The sequence below is a fragment of the Eriocheir sinensis genome, chromosome 14 (genome assembly GCF_024679095.1).
Source record: "Eriocheir sinensis breed Jianghai 21 chromosome 14, ASM2467909v1, whole genome shotgun sequence".
Taxonomy (NCBI): Eukaryota; Metazoa; Arthropoda; class Malacostraca; order Decapoda; family Varunidae; genus Eriocheir; species Eriocheir sinensis.
The window spans coordinates 20,513,182-20,523,114 of record NC_066522.1 but is presented as its reverse complement, the minus strand read 5'-3'; the positions used below and the strand labels follow the sequence as shown (position 1 = coordinate 20,523,114).

At 45.3% G+C, this 9,933-nt stretch overlaps 1 protein-coding gene across 1 annotated transcript in view; it reads left to right on the top strand.

The window, feature by feature from the left end:
• Positions 1–4,692: 4,692 nt before the first annotated feature.
• LOC126998613 (mucin-2-like) overlaps positions 4,693–9,933 on the top strand; it is a 115,468-nt gene continuing 110,227 nt past the window's right edge. The window contains exon 1 of the mRNA XM_050860529.1: positions 4,693–5,557. The gene's annotated coding sequence lies outside the window, so the exon portion shown is untranslated. The remainder of the gene's footprint in view (positions 5,558–9,933) is intronic.

The following is a 9,933-nucleotide window of genomic DNA, read 5'->3' as shown; positions in this document are numbered from 1 at the left end:
TTTCATATTCCTGCTGATGAAATAAAAAAAAATGACGATGACTACAATGATAATAATGATAATAAGTGTGAGAGAAGCTTAAGCTGTAATAATGTTTCTTCTGTTACTAACACCATTGGTAACAACAATAGTAATATGAATAGTAGTAGTAGTAATAGCAGTAGCAGTAGTAGTAGTAGTAGTAGTAGTAGTAGTAGTAGTAGTAGTAGTAGTAGTAGTAGTAATTGTAGTAGTAGTTGTTGTTGTTGTAGTTGTTGCTGTAGCAGAAGCAAAAACATTTATTGACCGTTCATCAGGCATCCGAATGTAAACAAAAAACAAAAAGATAAACAAACAAACAAACAAACAAACAAACAGCGCTTACACAATATCGAGAAACCTGCAACACACAACAGTAAACACATACATCGCACACACACACACACACACACACACACACACACACACACACACACACACACACACACTCATACAGAAACCTTAGGCAAAACATATGTATGGTTTATGTAATTACCATCATGCAGGGAGAGAGAGAGAGAGAGAGAGAGAGAGAGAGAGAGAGAGAATATGACTTGATGGATGGACAAACGAAGTCAAAAAGTGTAACGATTGACTCTTTTATCTCTCTCTCTCTCTCTCTCTCTCTCTCTCTCTCTCTCTCTCTCAACCCCCACCCCCCCCACCCCACCCACACACCCCACCTCCACACACACAACCGTCACCCCTCTCACACATACACACCCACTTACAAACAAACAAATGCATGCCAGGAAATGTTCATCGTTCGGGTATTATTGTGCCAAGACGGGTTCGCAGAATTGTACGAGGAGGAGAAGAAGCGAAATTTTTAAAGGAAGAGAAAGCTTTAAACACGGGGGGCTAAAGCGATACAGACAGGCAGACACAGACGCAACCGCGCATATATAGGCTTGAATCACGTATAAATAGCTCGAGGGGGGGAGGGAGGGAAGGGAGAGGGAGGTGAGGTTGAGGTGCGGTAGGTGAGAGGTGAGGGAGGTCAGGGGAGTAATGGAGGGAGGGTAAGGGAGGAGGGAGGGATGAGGGGGTGAGGGAGGGGAGGGTCGGAGGGGGTGAGGGGGTAAGGGAGTAAGAGAGAAGGGGGTAGGGGGGGGGGAAGGGAGGGTCTGCCATAACCATAAAATTCATCAGTGATATCTTTCTCTCTCTTTATTTTTAGTGTTTTTATCTCTCTTTTTCGTCCACTCGTCCGTCCGTCCGTCCGTCCAGTCCGCCCAACCTCTATACGTAATATAAATAGCTCTCCAGTTTTGATCTAAATAGTAATCTGTGCAAAGGCAAAAAAAAATAAACTTCAGTAAATAACAAACTCCAACACTACCACCACCAACAACAACATCAACATCAACAACAACAACAACAACGCCCACCTACTTCCGCCCACCAAAATAATAACGTAACAACCAACACGAGAATAACATAAAATCACCGAAACGACTCACATGAATTTAGGCGTGACGAGGGACGGCGGCGGCGGCGGGGACGGCGGGGGAGGTAGAGAGGATCAAATAGCAGAGGATGTGGGGGGAAGGGGGTATGGGATGGTTGGGGGAGGGGGGGTAGGATAGCGAAGGGGTGGATCGGAGAGCAAGGGTAGGGGTGTCGGGGTGGTGGATCGGAGAGTCAGGGTGAGTCGTATAGCAAGGGCAGAGGTGGATCGAATAGCAAGGGTAGGTCGGTTTGGATTGTGGGGGGAGGTGTTGGATAGCAAGGGTGGGGGTGATTCGGATAGGAGGAGGAGGGAGGAGGATAGCCGGGGTAATGGTGGGTCGGGTAGCAAGGGATAGGGGTGGGCTGAGACTACTCACTCACCGAACCAAACAACTAAACTCTCTTACTCTCTTTCCTTCTCCCTCGCCTGTACCTTCTCCACTAACCCACTTTCTCCTCTTGCTATACCTTTGATTAAAAAAGGGGGAGTCGGTCGGGTGGCGGGGAGTGGGTGGGTCGGGGTGTCGGCGGCGCGGCAGTCGGTGTTGTGGCAGCCAATCGTGCCACATTATCAGACGGCGGCTATTGGCGGCGGGGATTAACTCGACCCTGAAACCTTTCGTGTCCTCTCCCTCCCGCGGCCTATCTCTCTGCCTTGCCTTATGAAGAGTAGGCCTCCTTTTGCGCTGGGTTCTTCTTTAGTAGCTTTATCGATGGCTTGAAAAAAGGTGGTTAGTGGTCTTTCATGCCTTTTTTATTTCCCAGTTCTTGTCACCTTGCCGTCAGATCCTCTCCTCCTTTACCCCTCTCTCTCTTTCCTGCTTCACAGTTGGTGTGGTTCGTGTCCTGAAGAGCGAGGTACGTAAGCAACATCCATGACTAACAGAAGAGGTTGGTCAGTGTTTATACGTGCTGACTCAAGAAGGGTTTAAACGCGGCCCATCCAGTTAGTTAGCATCGGTTTGTCTAGTATTTTAATCTCATGTCTGTGTCTCCCTCAAGAAGTGAATGAAGCCAGGGATTCAGCACACTTTTTGTTCCTATTTGTTGTATATCTTTTACATCCCCAAGCTGTCATAACCACTGAGAGGGCTAAACCCTTTCTATCTCTACGCACCCACTACCCCCACAACACTCGCCTTCTGATGGACGTGTTCCTCGTCTCCTGCAGGATTAAGTAAGCTTCACTCATTGGTCCACTCGAGTGATTGGTGTGGGTCTTTCCATCTCAACAATTTACAAAGAAAGTCAGTCTCGTGGGGAGCAACACCGTACTTCTTGAACAACTATTGGGGAGATAATAGACTTGATGGGGTAAAGTTACTTGGGGTGTGGCGATCAACCTGTTATTATTAGACTTGGCTAGCGTTATTATTTTATTTTGATTTTTTTATTGGTGGTGTCTGCCAAATGGGGAGAAGGAAAGTTAGGGTTTGGCTTGATCTCGTTTGCTGTTTATCTTGCTGCTTATCTCTCTCTTGTTTATATATATGTTGTTTATCTATCTTTATTTTATCTTTCTCTTGCTTATCGGTTTTCCAGCATCGATTTTTTTTCTTCTTATTCTGGTGATTGTTTTTGTTCTCGTTTGCTGTTTACTTTCTGCTTACCTTTCTCTTGTTTATAAATCTGTTGTTTATCTATCTTTATTTTATCTTTCTCGTTTATTTGTTTTCCAGTATCGACTATCTTCTTTTTTTCTGGTGATTATTTTTTCTCTCGTTTGGTGTTTGTCTTTCTTGTTGTTTACCTTCCAGAATAAATGTAATGGGGAAAAGTTTTTGGAGCGTGGAAGAAATCAATCAGTTATATAGACTTGCCTTGTTTTACTCGTGATTTGTTTTTCTTATTTGTGTCCGAAAAGAAACGGAGGGAAGTCTACGTAAGTTTGGGTTCATCTCCTTAGTTGTTTATCTTTCACTTCCGCCAAACTTCCCCGTAACTTGGGGCAGGGACGCGGTCAACCCGTGAATGATTAACTCTAAAACAACGACGGCGGCGGCGGCAAGAACAAGAAGAACAACTATAACACTGCCACTCCCACTACCATAGAACAACACTAACACCAATGATGACGATGATGATAACGACGAGGACAACAAACAACGAAGATTAACGAGATCTCTAACAATAACAATAATAACAATAATGATAAAATACTACTACTACTAATAATAATAATAATAAAAACAATAATAATCTACCAATCTACCTTTCAACAACAAACCTAGCTTTACAATACGATTTCGCATTCAAAAACATTCGAAGGAGAGGAAGAAAAAAAAGAAGACTGGCATGCACGGTGTTCAGAGGCTCTACCGGACCCTGAAAGCCCAGCCCAGTCAAGCCTAGTCCAACACAGCCCTGCCAGCTAGTCCAGACCCAACAATCCAGCCTCCCCTCTGGCCTACCCTGAATAAGCTGCAAATTGGTTCATCTCGATGGTGCCACCCACACCAGACAGGCGACGTGGCTGCCCAGACGGCGGGGCAGCGCGAGCGAGCACCGGAGAAATATATCAACTTAAGCCGAGGCACAGGACCCGGCAGTTCAGAGTGACCCCATAATTGGGTTTACTCACAATAATTGAACTTTGATCGCCGCCAATTGCCACTCATTCAGCAGCCCCCCAAGAGCCTGCAAGAAGCAAATCCACCACACACTCATCGCCAGGCGCGGCACGGCGGGACGCACCAAGTGGCCGCCCGGCATTCCCTCGCTGCCCCGGGACACCAGGACACAGCCACGAGTCGTCCATGTGCTAAAGAGGCGGAGGAGAGGAACCATTATGCACGTACAAAAGCGAGGCAGGCGGCTAACTCACGACCCCAATACCATTACCAATAATAATAATAATAATAATAATAATAATAATAATAATAATAATAATAATAAAAATAACGGAAGCAGCAGCAACATGGAAGCAAGAGACAATACCAGAAGGACAATACACAAGATGCTGTCCGAGGCAATCTTGAGACCACACCTTGATTGCTTGTCTTCCTCCCTTCCTCTCTCCCTCCCTCCCCCTACACCCCTCCCTACTCCTCGGCCCTTCTCCTCGTCCCGCCCCAGCCTCCCTGCCGGCGCGCGTGCCTTTCCGTGGTCTGTTCGGCAATAATGTCAACCACCATCACGACCACACCAACTATTATAAATCAGCTAAGAGTGACATATCCACACAATTATATTTGCAGGGGAGCCTGCGCGAGCGGCCGCCTCAGGCACGTAGGTCGACGGGGGCCCGGGACCTCAGTAATCCTCGAGCAGGCGAAGAGGGAGGAGCAGTGCCGCACCGCCCTGGCACCACCACCACCACCCCCCCACCCAGTGTCTGCCGGGCTGCACCACCTTACCTCACGCATTTCGGGGCCCCGCCCTCACGCACCCACCCGCTTCAAGGCTCCCCTGGTACCCGCCGGCACACTCGTCGGGCTAGGGTGTCGCGACTGTGGGTGTAGTGAGTGTATCCCGTGGAAGAGACTCGAACACGCGCGACACATCGACACACTGCGTTAAAGTGGCCACCAGTGTTTGTTTGACTGACCCGTGGAGATAATAATTGACGTGAACCCTCGGCCCAGCCTCACCCCGGGCGTGTGTGCCTGAGCCTGTGACATGACTGTGCAAGTATGTGTGCGAGAGTGAGACGGGGGAGTGAGTGCCTGTGTACCTGTGCTCTTGTGGGTGTGAGAGTGTGAGTGTATGTGTGTGTATGTGTGTGTCGAGGCTAAGAGCAGGTGTGTGTGAGTGCAAATATGGCATGGGGTTGGCCGTAACTGCCCCGCACACGCCGGCACACGACACCTGCAGCTGGTGGTGAGCCGCGGGGCGCTCCTCGCTGGGCCTTACCTGGACCTGACACACACCGGGAGGCAGGCGAGGCAGGAAAGAAAGAAAAAGAGGGAATAAGTGTAGACAAAAAAAAAGGGAAGACCGACAGAGACAGGCAAGAAGAAAGAGAAAAAAGTGGAGAGTGAAAAAGGAAGGAGGAAGAAAGGACATCACCACCACCACCACTACTACCACTGTCCTCACCACCACGGCCACCACCACCAACACCACCTGTCACCGAAAGCTCCTCAAGGTAACCAGCCAGGGGGGGAGAGGAGGAGTGCATGTTCAAAGTGAGGGTGGTAAAAAGTTTCCACAAAAGTTATACACAAAAAAAGGGAGGCTACTGAAGGGAAAGAGGGGAGAGGGGAGAGTGGAGGAAACCGAATTTACCTATTACTTACCTACCCCCTCCACGACCCTCCCCCAATACCCCCTCCCCTTCACCGCCTTCCTTCCCTCGCAAAGAAAAAAAAAGGAAGGTTGAAGACCCAAAATTTTCCATGATGCATTGTAGAGGGAGGAGAAAATGAGGAAAGAAACAAAAAGAAGGATCAGTCGTGTGTGTGTGTGTGTGTGTGTGTGTGTGTGTGTGTGTGTGTGTGTGTGTGTGTGTGTGTACTGTTGGGGGTAATATTGAGACACGAGACGACCAACAACTGCACATCTGATGACGCCGCGAAAAAGAAGAGGAGGAGGAGGAGGAGGAGGAGGAATGAAGAAGGGAAGAAGAAGGGAAAGAGGAAGGGCAGAAGAAGGAATGACAACTAACTCTTCATTTCCTTCTCCTTCTCCTCCTCCTCCTCCTCCTCCTCCTCCTCCTCCTCCTCCTTCTCCATGGTTCTATCCTATTAAGTACTCCACATTCTTAGACTTCATTTGTTGTTTCCTCCTTTTCTTTCTTCTTCTTCTTCTTCTTCTTCTTCTTCTTCTTCTTCTTCTTTTTCTTCTGCATCTTCTCTTGTTATCATTATCATTCCTCCTCCTTGTTTTGTTATTCTTCTCCTTTCCTCCTCCTCCTCCTTTTCCTCCTCTTCTTTCTGGCTTTCCTTTTTTATCCCTCTCCCTCTTCCTAAGTCTCGTCCAAACACTCCCTCTACTATATCTACACACCATCATCCTCCTCAACCTCCTTCCCTTCCTCTTCTTCCTCCTCCTCCTCCTTTTAGACACTCCTGTTCTTTCCCTTCTTCCTCCTCCTAAACCTCTTACTAACATTACTTCTACCCTTTCTATACACCCTCCTCTTCCTCCTCCTCCTCTTCTTCCTTCTCCTCTTCCTCTTTCTCTTACTCCTCCTCTTGTTATTATCATTCCTCCTCCTCCTTTTCTCTTCCTACTCCTAAAAATCCACCTAACACTCCCTCTACCCCTTCTCTACACACTCCTCGTCCTCCTCCTCCTCATCCTCTTCCTGCGCATCTTCCTCCTCCTCCTCCTCCTCCACCTCCTCCACTCTCAGCGTCCGCCATATGCTCCCATACTCTGTTTCGTTATTGTTATGGCGAACGTAACTTTGGGTTCGAAATGGTTACGTTACATGCAATTACCGGCCGTACAAAAGTTGGTCCTATTTCTGCACCGTATTCTTTTTATTTATTTATTATTATTATTATTGTTCTCATTATTATTATTATTAGTGTTATTAGTATTAGTGTTATTGTTGTTGTTGTTATTGTTACTATTTAGCTTTTTTTTTACATTTTCTTCCTTCTTTGTTTTTTTTCAGTTATTATTATTTTTTCTATTACATTATAGTTATTTACTTTGTCCCGAGTTGTTGTTGTTGTTGTTATTATTATTATTATTATTATTATTATTATTATTATTATTATTATTATTATTATTATTATTATTAGTCGTTTTAAATCTATCGCCCTCCTCTTTTAAATATGTTTTTTTGAGGAATTATAGTTTTTTTCATACATTATTTTCCCCCAGCTGTTTATTTATTAATTATTTTTACTTCTTTTTTTATAGTCACGTCATTTTTTTTTCTTTCCAGCTATTATTAACTCTGTCCGTGTTTTTTTTCATCTTTTTCAGTTTTTTCTATGTTTGCCGGTATGTTTTCTTATTTTGTTTGTTTTTTACGTATATTATTAATAAATGTTCTTGCTTGTGTGTGTGTGTGTGTGTGTGTATATATATAACTAGTCTCTCTCTCTCTCTCTCTCTCTCTCTCTCTCTCTCTCTCTCTCTCTCTCTCTCTCTCTCTCTCTCTCTCTCTCTCTCTCTCTCTCTCTCATCGTTTCTTTTGTGCGTTATTACCTTATCACACACACACACACACACACACACACACGCAGACTGAGTGATTGACAAACTAACTGACTGACTGACTGATGGACTGACTGGCTAATTAAAGCAAACAACTCCATCCACCTATCCACCCCTAAACACACACACACACACACACACACACACACACACACACACACACACACACACACACACACACACACAACGACTCGGTCCTCCTCCCACACACACACACACACACACACACAGTTTCCTTCCCTCCCCTTCCCCCCCCTACACACACACACACACACACGCACGCACCTACATGAATATTTTGGGGTGCATGATCAAATTTGTGCCTGACCATTAGCACATCGGAGGCATGGAAAGCCGATACGAATACGGTTAATGGGTGAACGCATACAGCAATTGCCACTACTTGTTCGGGGTCAGAAAATGCGGCTTTTACTACGTAGTTCCGATGGTGGTGGTGATGGCGGTGGTGGTGGTGATGGTGGTGTTGGTAATTGTGTCTCGTGATGTAATTTGGTGTGATGTGTCATGTGTGAGAGAGAGTGAAGCGGTGTAATGTGATGTGGTGTGTGGTTTGGGTGGTTGGTGGGAAAAGTATGGTGTGGTATGGTGAGTGATGTGATATGGTATGGCTTGGTGTGGTATTGCTAAGGTGATGTGAAGTGGTATAGTATGGTATGGTATTGTGTGGTATGGTGCATGGTATAAAGCAATTGTAGTGGCTTCGTGTGATAATTATGAAGGCAGCCGTGTGGTGTGGTGTGGTGTGGTGTTATGAGATGTGGTTGAGTGTGGTGGTATAATGTAGTTGCAGCAGTAGAGAAGTGGCGTGAAGCAATATAACATGGTATACTGTGGAATACTTTGACGCACCCAGAATGTGTGGAATGATGATGTATGATGTAACCGTAGAGAATGCAAGCCGCTGAGTGACGCTGTGGAGTGACAGACAGACAGCGAGGCGGCGATGATGAAATACAATGATGAAATACAATGACGATGTGGGAAGGCTAAATATTGCAATGGCACCCGACCATGAATAGAAGATAGTGTAGATACTAATGAAAGATAGCGAAAAAAAAATTGTGATGGGATTGAGGTCCTAAAATGATGAAATACAATAATGAAATACAATGACGATGTGGAGAAGCTGAATATTGCACTAGTAGCCGACCTTGAATGGTAGATAATGTAGATAATATTGAAAGAGAGCGAAAAAAGATAGGGATTGTAATTATTTTGAGGTCCTAAAATAATGAAATACAATGATAATATACAATGACGATGTGGAGAAGCTGAATATTGGCATAGTAAACGACCTCAAAAGAAAGATAATGAAGATATTAATGAAATACAAAAAAAAAATGATGGGGATTTGTAATGGGTTTTCACAGATGGAGATGCGATTAAGGTCCTAAAATGATGAAATACAATGATAATATACAATGACGATGTGAAAATCTTGAATATTGAAACAGTAACCGACTTCAAATGGAAAATAATGAGGAAAATAATGACATAACGAAAACAAAATTGGGATAATAACGGGTTTTCGCGGATGATGATGATGATGATGATAATGAAGTCCTATAATGATGTAGATAGTGATGATGATATAGTGATCGATCGGAAACGGATACACACAATTGACAGACAGACAAATGAAAGCTTATAACAGTATTGGTGATGGTTGTAATGGCGGTAGTGATGGGTCGGGTGGTGATGGTGGTGGTGATGGTGATGGTATACGAGTGATGGTGTATGTGATTAGATAACGCTAGGGTGTAATGGGTAATGGTGCTGACGGTGGTGGTGGTGGTGGTGGTGGTTAAGTGGAGGTAATATTCATAGTAAAGAGGATGTGGGCATTGTGGAGGTGGCAGCAGTGGTGGTGGTGGAGGTGGAGGAGGAGGAAGAGGAAATGATGGTGAAGGAAGAGAGAGAGAGAGAGAGAGAGAGAGAGAGAGAGAGAGAGAGAGAGAGAGAGAGAGAGAGAGAGAGAGAGAGAGAGAGAGAGAGGAGAGGGATGAGATAGGAGAAGGAACAAGGAATTAGAGAGAGAGAGAGAGAGAGAGAGAGAGAGAGAGAGAGAGAGAGAGAGAGAGAGAGAGAGAGAGAGAGAGAGAGAGAGGAGAGAGAGGAGAGAGAGAGAGAGAGATAGAGAGAGAGAGTGAGAGAAAAGGAATAAAAAAAGAAGGAAAATAGTTGAAGACACACACAAACACAGAGAGAGAGAGAGAGAGAGAGAGAGAGAGAGAGAGAGAGAGAGAGAGAGAGAGAGAGAGAGAGAGAGAGAGAGAGAGAGAGAGAGAGAGAGAGAGAGAGAGAGAGAGAGTGTGTGTGTGTGTGTGT